We start from the raw sequence: 12,025 nt of genomic DNA, 5'->3' as shown, positions 1-12,025 counted from the left end.
ACTCAGGTGTTCCTTCAAAGTCCACCACCAGCTTTTTTATGTTTGTGATATTCAGCTGCAGTTGTTTTCTATAATACAAGACAAAGTGGATTATGAATGGAGTGGTGGTGGTGTAGTGGGCTAAAGCACTGAACTGGTAATCAGAAGGTTGCTGGTTCGATCCCCACAGCCACCACCACTGTGTCCTTGAGCAAGGCACTTAACTCCAGGTTGCTCCAAGGGGATTGTCCCTGTAATAAGTGCACTATAAGTCACTTTGGATAAAAGTGTCTGCCAAATGCATAAATGTAAATGTAAAGTCATCCATCAGCTTTTTGTAATCGGAGTCTTCTCCATTTTCAATGCAACATCCAGTTGAAGTTTCCAATGCAAACTTAATGCAAGGAAACTGTTTGTTTGAGTATTTCTCCAACTGGATGTTTCATCAGATATTTCATTTGATATGAAGTGAGATAAGACCTGATATAAAAGTAACTGTAACGTTGAGACAGGCTGAAGACAGGAACAGACTATGACGAGTGAGCCCAAGTGCAGTATTTATTAACAACGTGAAATCCAAAATGAAACAAACATAGCAACTTGACAACGTTACACCAAAACAATACTCGACAAAAGACAATGGCAAATATGAGGGCTTAAATACATGAAGATGGGTAACCACATGACAGAGACAACCAATGACGAGACTAAACTAATGAACATGATAACAAGGCAATGAAACAAGAACAATGATAAAACAGAACTGATAACAAGACTCATAAACATAGACCAATGAAGAGACAGGACTAATAAACATGGTGGAAAATGTTTAAAACACATTAAAACATGAAAATAATATTACTGTGATAGTTCCCAGTAACAAATAAGTAGGACATCTGTGGTATTTATTTTTTCAAAAACTCTTTTATAATGATCCCTAAGTTGTACAATGGTTTTAATCCATGGTTGTTTCAGTCAGGACCATTTGCCTCAAATGTATCAATTTTACTTTCATTTGAAGTAATAATTTCATTGTATGCTTCTTTTCTAGGCTCTCACTGCCCAGACATTCATGGGTAGAGCAGGGAGAACAGAACTAAATTTATAGTGGAAGTCCAATCAGAGGGCAAATTCATTAAATCAGGGCAAGAAAAACGTAAAGTAGCATTGGTCGCAACAGGCAGGGAGGCAGAAAACCAGATGAAGAAAGCCTTAATTTAGAGACACACAAGGAACATACAAAACTCCCTGAACAAGTAGCAGGAACAGACAGAAAGCAAATGATCTAACACATGATGATCTAGCAAAAAGCTAAATAACAGGCAGAGTATAAATTCATAGGGGAAAAGAAGGGCACAATAATTATGTGGGTGGAGGTGGAAAAGCACAACTATTTATTTTTTTCTAAAATAATTCATTATTGTACTCATATTGTTATAAATGCTGTAATAATCGCACCTGTATGAAGTCCGTCTATCCTCTGGGAAGTTACTACAGCCTTTAGAATGAGAAAATATCATTTTGGTGAATTTTAGTGAAGATTGTTCTAAAATAATTGATTACTGTACTTATGTAATTGATCATACTGTAATAATCTCACCTGTAGTAAATCCATATATTTGTATGCCCATATAGTATAGTTGTACTCCTTTTAAACCAAGTGTGCTAAAGACATCTTTGTAAGATTGTCGACTGAAGAGAGCGCGGGTAAGAGAAACCGAATATCTAATGAATGTCGAACGTCAAACTAACTTTACCGCGGTTATTTTTATAAATCCAATATTTTATTTCTGCTGTCAAAAGTTTTGATGCCTTTTAAGTGATTCATACATCTTTTTATCTCCAGGTTGTTGGATAACAATTAATACCATAGGTCTAAAAGTTAGATGTTTCTTCTGTGTAAATTCTGTATGCATTAGTAGATATTTGTGTAACACATGAAAACCTGAAGAAAGAGTTGTGTATTTGAAGTTGAGTACTCAATATAGGCACCTGTCCTTAGGAGAGTTTCCCAATCTTTTTTGTCATAATAAACTAAATTATTTACTTGAAGTACCCCCTCAGATTTTCAGTAATAAATGCAATTAATTTTTTCTTGTTTTAATCTTTAAATGTGTTGGTCAGAGAGAGAATTCAGACTCTTAAAGGAATATTTGGGGTTCAATACAAGCTCACAGACTCAATCAACAGTATTTGTGGCATAATGTTGAAAATAATGTCACCACAAAAATTCACTTAAACTCCTCCCTCCTTTTCTTTACAAAAAAAATAAAAGAAAGAAAAGCAGCAGCAAAAATCTGGGTTACAGTGAGCCACTTTACAATGGAAGTGAATGGGGGCCAAATTGTAAACGTCAAAATACTCACTGTTTCAAAAGTAGCCACAAGATGTAAACAATATGCATGCAAACATGAGTTTAGTGTAATCAAATGGCTTACTAACCTTTTCTGTGTAAAATTATGTAAAGTTAAGTCATATTCAATTTTACAACTTTGTTTCCATGGTAACTTAATGTCATAAACTCTGAAAGCCTACTACAACTTTACAGCTCTAATAATACACAAGTTTTAACAGAAGAATTAATGTAAGTGCTTTTGTAAAATTATAAGCTTCACATTTCTGCCTTTAAACCCTCCAAAAATTGGCCCCATTCACTTCCATTGTAACTGCCTCACTGTAACCTCGATTTTCGCTTTTTTTTTTTTTTTTTTTTTAAAAAGAGGGGAAAAAGAAAAGGAAGGACGAGTCAAAATTATTCTTGGCACATATGGTTACTCGACTTTATAACTGTAATGAACAAGTTAAGTTTATTTAAAGGGAACATCTGATCAGAATATTAGCACCAGATACTAGATTATAGAGGAGGTTGAGGAGGGAGGCAGACTCCGGAAGGTGCCGCTCCACCAGACTGCCAGTGAGGGACAGCAGTGGCTGGATGTGGATGGAGATCCTGCCCTCGGTTCATGCATGGGTTGGACTATAAAGGTTAGCACCCTGGAGAAGTTGGTGGAGCACATGGTGTCAGCTTTTCAGCAGAATGATCACATGCACATGAACGTTTTTCTCTGCACCTACCGAGCTTTTGCCAACACAGAGCAGGTGCTGGACCCTCTGCTCAACAGGTACACAGACCATCAATACACAATATGTTAATAGACCCATCTACTGTGGCAAATATGAAATTACACTGTAAAATATTTTTAAAATGCATTCTGATCTATCAGGTATGGCAAACTCCCTGAGCCGACCTCAGATGGACCAACTCCAGAACATCACTCAGGGTTGAAGAAGTATTTATTTATATTATTCAGCTGATTCAACTAATTCAATTAATTTGTCACTCCACACGACCATTTAAAATGAACTATTGAAGGCAATAAGGTGATTAAAATCAACTTTCCCTTATACACATACAATTTTGAAACTAAAATGTTGAGCATTACTTAGAGCCCAATTAATTTAGCTGCTGTTAAAAGTTGACTGCTATTGTCCATGTTTAATTATGTGCACTGCAGCACCATCGCATCCATCCTGAGTACGTGGTTGACTCAGTATCCTGAGGATTTCTGGAGTCCTCCAGACCATGGATGCCTGCAGAACTTATCATCTTACTTGCATCGCCACTTCCCGGGATCTGATCTGGAGCGAAGGGTGCTTGACTTGCTGGAGCGTTTCCAGCTAAGCTCGGAGGTTGAGCCTGAAGGTAGTGTCATTTCTGATCTTCTGGAGTAAAGCTCTGCATTCAAGGCTGAACAACTAAGAGATGGTCCTCCAAACTGAAATAGGCCTCTTTGACAACCTGTCTCATTCTCTGCAGGTGACCCCTTCACCTTCCCCTTTGCCATGCCGGAGGAAAGCAGCTTGGAAAAGGAATTTTCCCCCATTGAATTCTTGTCCTTCAGTTCTGCTCTGATGACTGACCAGCTGACAATCATGGATGCGGTAAAACCTCAACAAATTGACAGAGTATTCTAATGACAGGAGTCTATGTAATCTAATGGTTGAGGATTAGGGATGGGAATCACAAGGTGTTTGGAAGTTCTTGGATGAAGCAAAATTCTTTGAATGCAAATGTAAATGAAACCAGTGTTTCCTGGATAACATGCTCACCATTAAAAGGCTTGAGTCAACTTTAACTTGTTCCCATAACCAGACAGTGATCATTGTTTTCCACAGGAGCTGTTTGAGAGGGTTGTGCCCTACCATTGCTTGGGTGGCGTTTGGTCCCAGCGAGGAAGGGGAAAGAGCACCTGGCCCCCACGATCCGGGCCACTGTTGCTCAATTTAACAGTGTGGCCAACACTGTTATCATCACATACCTGAGTAACAGTGCTCCGACACCCCATCAGAAAGCAAAGCTCATTGAGCACTGGATAGAGGTCACCAAGGTGAGGCACCACACTCACATTACTTTGTTGTAGGAAGACATGACTTGCTGTTGTATCTAAAAGGCTTCTTTTACTGTATAAACAAGCAGTCCACACTACAAGTGTTTTAGTGTCTCAGTTCATGAATATGGATTTGTATGTCTTGACATCAGAGGTGCCGTATCCTGAAGAGCTTCTCTTCTCTGAAAGCCATACCTGTTAGCCCTCCAGAGCACTGCCACCCATTGACTGAAGAAGACCTGGAATGAGGTGTCCAGGTAAGAGTCTGCCAACAATGAGTCAGAGTTAAAGATAATAGTTTAACATTCTGTTTGCTGGCTTGTTAAAGCTAAACCATGTAAACCAATATGTGAAAGACATGCATGATTTAGAGTTTGGCTTTTGGAGATGAGGGTTGAGATTTGTGTAAAGAGTGGCATGTAGTTAAATGCGAGTTAAGTACAGTGTTTGGATTTCATGTGGATTTAACTGTTTATAACTGAGACATTTTGTGCTGCTTACAGGGAAAGTTATCAGACTTTCCAAGAGTTGTCAGACATCTTTTCAGATGACAACAACTATGCTCTCAGCAGACAGCTTTTCATTAAGGTGAGTACAAAATTTGCTAACCAGTGTGTGTGTGTGTGTGTGTGTGTGTGTGTGTGTGTGTGTGTGTGTGTTACACCATACTAAACTCACTAACATTTTCAGTATGTATTTTTCATACTTGATACACTGTATACACAGTAAGCCATGTGCATTGGCTGTCAGTATCTGTTGCTTTTGTTTTGTATTTTCTAGTGCAACTGATAGACATCTTCACTATCCATTAGTGTTGAAAGCACTGAGTTATCTATAGATATCTGCACATCAGAACTTTTGGCCTTCTGAAATCCAGCTTTAAAGTTCATTTTAAACTGATATCTTCACAGGAGGGCACCTCAAAAACAGCCATCCTCAAGATGAACCACAAAGGAGCCCAGAGAAAACACCATCAGCAAAGAGAAATGGTATGTACAAGAAGAGTTGTCAGTAAAGTGATGCCAGATTAACATGATGAACGGCAACAGGAAATCAGACCTTTATCTTTATTTCCACTGTGTCTCTCACCTTCTTCCTGCTGTTTATGGGGTCATGTATGGAGCTGTTCCATACCATGGAACTTTCCTTACTGACGTCATCATGTTAAGACACTGCAATGAAAGATCATCTTGAGGTGGGGAAGAAATGGACATCTGAAATGTTCTTTCAACTAGAAAATGTTATTTTGATGTAATAGGTTGCCTTTCTAAAACAGAGTCTATTATCTTTTCAGAATGGGCTGATTAATTTTGTGAAGAGGAGGAAGGTGAGTTCATGTGCACATAAATTATAATATTGTAAAGGGTGGACCAAGAAGAACAGTTATTTTGTTCAAAAACATTGAATAGAACTGAGCATAATTTCTGTCTGCTATTTAGGAGTTTGAAGTAATCAAGTTGCTGCTGCTGACCTGCTGTTACTATAAGGTCACACAAAACCAGCACTTCACTGAGTGGTTTAGGAGAGTAGAGACACTTACAGAGACAGAGAGGTAAGAAAGTAAGAAAGAAAGAGAGGGAGAGAGAGATAAAGAAAAAGAGAGGGGGAGAAAGAGAGAGGGAGAGAGATCTTAAAATTAGACACTTAAAATCTATGGTGTCTTTACATTTCAGCTACTCTCGGTCCTGTGAGATCGAGCCACCAGTGAGCAAAAAGAAACGCGTGAGCAAGGAGTCAGGCTACACCAGTGCAAGGGCTTCTAACTCAAAGTCCAGTGCAACCGAGCATCTATCTGATTCCTCTTCCATGGTATTTGCACTTTCTAAATAATCTTTTATCATTTGCCCTGCATTAATATGCTTTTTTAATGAGCTGTAAACTCATCTTTCTTTCTTTTTTAATAAGAATCACTTTTCATATATTTACCAGCTCTCTGAGGCATCCACCTCTACATCTGTCATAAGCTTGGAACAGGACTCTGGCTTTAGCAGCTCCACCTCCTCTACTTCAGTCTCCATCTCCACTCAGCAGGCCTCCCAGATTTCTGGTCTCTCTGACTGTCTGTCCATGCCCTTGTACAACCAGCAGGTGAAAGACTGCTGCATTATCAGGGTCAGCCTTGATGTAGACAATCGCAACGTGTGCAAGAGCATCTTGGTGAGTGGGAGACATAAGATCTGCATCATGTGATGTGAAGGGCAATCTTGCAATATTTTGTATAACTTTGTATAATTCATCTTGATATAAAACTGACCATGGCCCAACACCTTGTGTCATTAGGAGAGAGAGCCATGGACAGACACCGCTTTGAGAGTGAGAAGTCAGAAGACTACAAACTATCACAGATAGCCTCAAAACAGCAAGGTAAAGAACTTAATTAAAGAGTGTTTTTAATTTCCAGTAAGACATGCTGACATTTACATTTTTGTTCTACTTTACCCCACAGAGGTCAGAATGCCAGATAAAGGAAATGCCTTCTATTCCATGAACGCATCTGGCAATGATGACTTCTTGCTGAGGAAACGCAGTGCTCCTTCAACTTGCCACTAAAAGAACTCCCAGAAAGGGTTTGCAATAACCAAGGGCTTCTTTAAAAGGATAGCAGTGGACTCTTGGGCTGCAGTGAGACAAGGACCTCAAGGGCAGGAAATTGAGTGGTTGCCTCTGTGGTGAGGCTACAATGGACTAGTTGGCTGCAGCTAAGGCTGCCTCTGATACTGGTCCCTCAGGCATGGCCGAAAAAAGTACCAGAGGGGCCTTCATGGCGGTGCTACAGTGCACCCATTCCCTGCAGCTGAGACAGGGAACTCCTGAACTGCCTCTGAAATTGGGACCTCAGGGGTGGCCGAAAAAGGGACCAGAGGGGACTTAATGGCAGGGCTGCAGCGAATCCATTGCCTGAGATCTCTGGGCTTCCAACAGAGATCTCTGGGGTTGCCTCTGAGACTGGGCCCTCAGGGGCGACCGAAACAGGGACCGAATGGGCCTCTGTGGTGGGGCTACAATGGAGTAGTTGGCTGCAGCTAAGGCTGCCTCTGAGACTGGGCCCTCAGGGGTGGCCGAAAAAGGGACCAGAGAGGCCTCCATGACGGGCTACAGTGCACCCATTGCCTGCAGCTGAGACAAGGAACTCCGGGGTTGTGTCTGAGACTGGGCCCTCAGGGGCGGCCAAAACAGGGACCGAATGGGCCTCTGTGGTGGGGCTACAATGGAGTAGTTGGCTGCAGCTAAGGCTGCCTCTGAGACTGGGCCCTCAGGGGCGGGCGAAAAAGGGACTAGAGAGGCCTTCATGGTGGTGCTACAGTGCACCCATTGACTGCAGCTGAGACAGAGAACTCTGGGGTTGCGTCTGAGACTGGGCCCTCAGGGGTGGCCAAAACAGGGACCGAATGGGCCTCTGTGGTGGGGCTACAATGGACTAGTTGGCTGCAGCTAGGGCTGCCTCTGAGACTGGGCCCTCAGGAGCGGGCGAAAAAGGGACCAGAGGGGCCTTCATGGTGGTGCTACAGTGCACCCATTGACTGCAGCTGAGACAAGGAACTCCTGAACTGCCTCTGAGATTGGGACCTCAGGGGTGGCCGAAAAAGGGACAAAAAAGTCCTCCATGGTGGGCTACAGTGCACCCATTGCCTGCAGCTGAGACAAGGAACTCTGGGGTTGCCTCTGAGAATGGGCCCTCAGATGCGGCCAAAACAGGGACTGAATGGGCCTCTGTGGTGGGGCTACAATGGACTAATTGACTGCAGCTAAGGCTGCCTCTGAGACTGGGCCCTCAGGAGCGGGCGAAAAAGGGACCAGAGGGGCCTTCATGGTGGTGCTACAGTGCACCCATTGACTGCAGCTGAGACAAGGAACTCCTGAACTGCCTCTGAGATTGGGCCCTCAGGGGCAGTTGAAACATGGACCAGAGGGGACTTAATGGCAGGGCTGCAGCGAATCCATTGCCTGAGATCTCTGGGGTTCCAACAGAGATCTCTGGGGTTGTGTCTGAGACTGGGCCCTCAGGGGCGACCGAAACAGGGACCGAATGGGCCTCTGTGGTGGGGCTACAATGGAGTAGTTGGCTGCAGCTAAGGCTGCCTCTGAGACTGGGCCCTCAGGGGTGGCCGAAAAAGGGACCAGAGAGGCCTCCATGACGGGCTACAGTGCACCCATTGCCTGCAGCTGAGACAAGGAACTCCGGGGTTGTGTCTGAGACTGGGCCCTCAGGGGCGGCCAAAACAGGGACCGAATGGGCCTCTGTGGTGGGGCTACAATGGAGTAGTGGCTGCAGCTAAGGCTGCCTCTGAGACTGGGCCCTCAGGGGCGGGCGAAAAAGGGACTAGAGAGGCCTTCATGGTGGTGCTACAGTGCACCCATTGACTGCAGCTGAGACAGAGAACTCTGGGGTTGCGTCTGAGACTGGGCCCTCAGGGGTGGCCAAAACAGGGACCGAATGGGCCTCTGTGGTGGGGCTACAATGGACTAGTTGGCTGCAGCTAGGGCTGCCTCTGAGACTGGGCCCTCAGGGGTGGGCGAAAAAGGAACCAGAGGGGCCTTCATGGTGGTGTTACAGTGCACCCATTGACTGCAGCTGAGACAAGGAACTCCTGAACTGCCTCTGAGATTGGGACCTCAGGGGTGGCCGAAAAAGGGACAAAAAAGTCCTCCATGGTGGGCTACAGTGCACCCATTGCCTGCAGCTGAGACAAGGAACTCTGGGGTTGCCTCTGAGAATGGGCCCTCAGATGCGGCAAAACAGGGACTGAATGGGCCTCTGTGGTGGGGCTACAATGGACTAATTGACTGCAGCTAAGGCTGCCTCTGAGACTGGGCCCTCAGGAGCGGGCGAAAAAGGGACCAGAGGGGCCTTCATGGTGGTGCTACAGTGCACCCATTGACTGCAGCTGAGACAGGGAACTCCTGAACTGCCTCTGAGATTGGGCCCTCAGGGGCAGTTGAAACATGGACCAGAGGGGACTTAATGGCAGGGCTGCAGCGAATCCATTGCCTGAGATCTCTGGGGTTGCCTCTGAGACTGGGCCCTCAGGGGCGACCGAAACAGGGACTGAATGGGCCTCTGTGGTGGGGCTACAATGGAGTAGTTGGCTGCAGCTAAGGCTGCCTCCGAGACTGGGCCATCAGGGGCGGGCGAAAAAGGGACCAGAGGGGCCTTCATGGTGGTGCTACAGTGCACCCATTGACTGCAGCTGAGACAGAGAACTCTGGGGTTGCGTCTGAGACTGGGCCCTCAGGGGCGGCCAAAACAGGGACCAAATGGGCCTCTGTGGTGGGGCTACAATGGACTAGTTGGCTGCAGCTAGGGCTGCCTCTGAGACTGGGCCCTCAGGGGTGGGCGAAAAAGGGACCAGAGGGGCCTTCATGGTGGTGCTACAGTGCACCCATTGACTGCAGCTGAGACAAGGAACTCCTGAACTGCCTCTGAGATTGGGACCTCAGGGGTGGCCGAAAAAGGGACAAAAAAGTCCTCCATGGTGGGCTACAGTGCACCCATTGCCTGCAGCTGAGACAAGGAACTCTGGGGTTGCCTCTGAGAATGGGCCCTCAGATGCGGCAAAACAGGGACTGAATGGGCCTCTGTGGTGGGGCTACAATGGACTAACTGACTGCAGCTAAGGCTGCCTCTGAGACTGGGCCCTCAGGAGCGGGCGAAAAAGGGACCAGAGGGGCCTTCATGGTGGTGCTACAGTGCACCCATTGACTGCAGCTGAGACAGGGAACTCCTGAACTGCCTCTGAGATTGGGCCCTCAGGGGCAGTTGAAACATGGACCAGAGGGGACTTCATGGCAGAGCTGCAGCGAATCCATTGCCTGAGATCTCTGGGGTTCCAACAGAGATCTCTGGGGTTGCCTTTGAGACTGGGCCCTCAGGGGCGACCGAAAGAGGGACCGAATGGGCCTCTGTGGTGGGGCTACAATGGACTAGTTGGCTGCAGGGACTGGAGGGGCCTCCATAGCAAGGCTGCAGCTGACACAGTATTGAAGGTCTACTGCTGAGACATGGACCTCAGGGGCTACTTAAAAAACATTTTCATTTGATTGATTTTTTAACATATTCTCTTAGCCTTCGATAGAAAAATATGATATCACAATCTCAGCTACCATGGCTGTTTTTTAAAAAAATATATATAGTTACAATATTACCTGTACAGGTACGTGGCTGTTTTGACTTTTGGGACTGTTAATTTAGCTTGTGAACACTGCCTGTTTTCTTGAAGAACACTTTTAACCTTCCGGGCTATACAGATCAATCCAGACTAAATTAAAGGATTCTCTTTTGACTGCTTATAACTAGTGACAGTTGACTATCATCACGGGGAATATGTACTATAGAACTTTTTGTAATTGTTCTACAGTTGTTCTACTTATGTGAAGATTAATAAATGCATCTTTGTATGTATAGAAAAGCACAACTTACAAGTAAATGTGGGATGCTGAGAAAGACCTCAGGCCTTGTTATTTCTTTTTCACCTAAACAAAACAACTTTTCACTCATATTCACACATCTTCTATGTATAAGGGAAAGCAGTATTATCCAGACATTTTATATTTTGTTTTATCTACATATATATATATATATATATATATATATATATATATATATATATATATATAATTATCGAACACTGTTGGAATGTTAAGGTTCAGTTAGTGGCATTGCCTCATCTTTATTTAATATGTTTGTATTTGTTTTACAATTGTTCTACTGCAGTGAAAATGAATTAATAAATGCATCTTTGTATGTATAAACAACTTACAAATAAATGTGGGATGCTCAGACCTTAGTCCTTGTATCTTCTCTCTTTTTAATTTCACTAAAACAGAACACATTGATATATACACATCTCCTATGTATAAGGAAAAGTAGCAATTAGAGAAAATTCGCAAGATTTTTTGAACCATTATGATATTTATCATGGTGGTATTAGTTTAGTAGCCTACACTTGTAAAACTGCTACTATTTAACTTTTTCTAATTGGATACAAAATTATATCAGCATCAACAATTGTGTGAAAATTTAAACTGAGAAACATACATTTCAAAATTGTCTGTGTCCGCTATCATGTTGAGAATCGCTGGTTCCACTCTACCCACTTTTTTCTGAACTCTCGTGTCGTTTGTGTTGACTACGCCAGTCCGGAAGGTGACGCTCTTTTTCATTGTCAGATGACGTATTGCGTGTGCGCCGTTAGGAGTTCTCGCATGTGTTTTGTAAACATCCGAATGTACTGGTTAAATTAATTAAGTTTTAATATATACATATTTGTATTTCTTGCCATGGACGAAGAATACTACAGCAATGCTGCAGAATGGGAGGAAGATGGCAGCATGGTAGTTTAGTTAACGCACATTACAGACACCAAAATAATGGAATTATAATCTTCTTTTTTTTTTTTTTTTTTTTTTTTTTGCTTTTACGTTTAAATCAGACTTAACAAATTATGAAAGATTTTAGTTTAGTAACGGCACATTGTTTTAAAGTGTAGTTTTTTTTTATAGCATAAGCCAAACATTTCAGTAACACCTGTTACGACAAAATGCCCATTACATAAAAGCACTGTGGCATAACCATGGTATTTTGATATAGGCTGTATACCATGCTACTGAAATTCATGTATCATGGTATTAACAAGGTACTCAAAGAATAAGGTCTGTGG

The 12,025-nt window shown here is 43.5% G+C and overlaps 1 pseudogene; it reads left to right on the top strand.

Annotated features, from left to right (window-relative positions):
- The first annotated feature begins 2,946 nt into the window (after positions 1–2,946).
- LOC127448812 (ral guanine nucleotide dissociation stimulator-like) lies at positions 2,947–10,903 on the top strand (annotated as a pseudogene).
- Positions 10,904–12,025: the final 1,122 nt, after the last annotated feature.

Source organism: Myxocyprinus asiaticus, chromosome 12, assembly GCF_019703515.2.
Source record: "Myxocyprinus asiaticus isolate MX2 ecotype Aquarium Trade chromosome 12, UBuf_Myxa_2, whole genome shotgun sequence".
NCBI classification, from domain to species: domain Eukaryota; kingdom Metazoa; phylum Chordata; class Actinopteri; order Cypriniformes; family Catostomidae; genus Myxocyprinus; species Myxocyprinus asiaticus.
The sequence above is the reverse complement of the archived record's forward strand: the minus strand, read 5'-3'. Positions and strand labels throughout refer to the sequence as shown.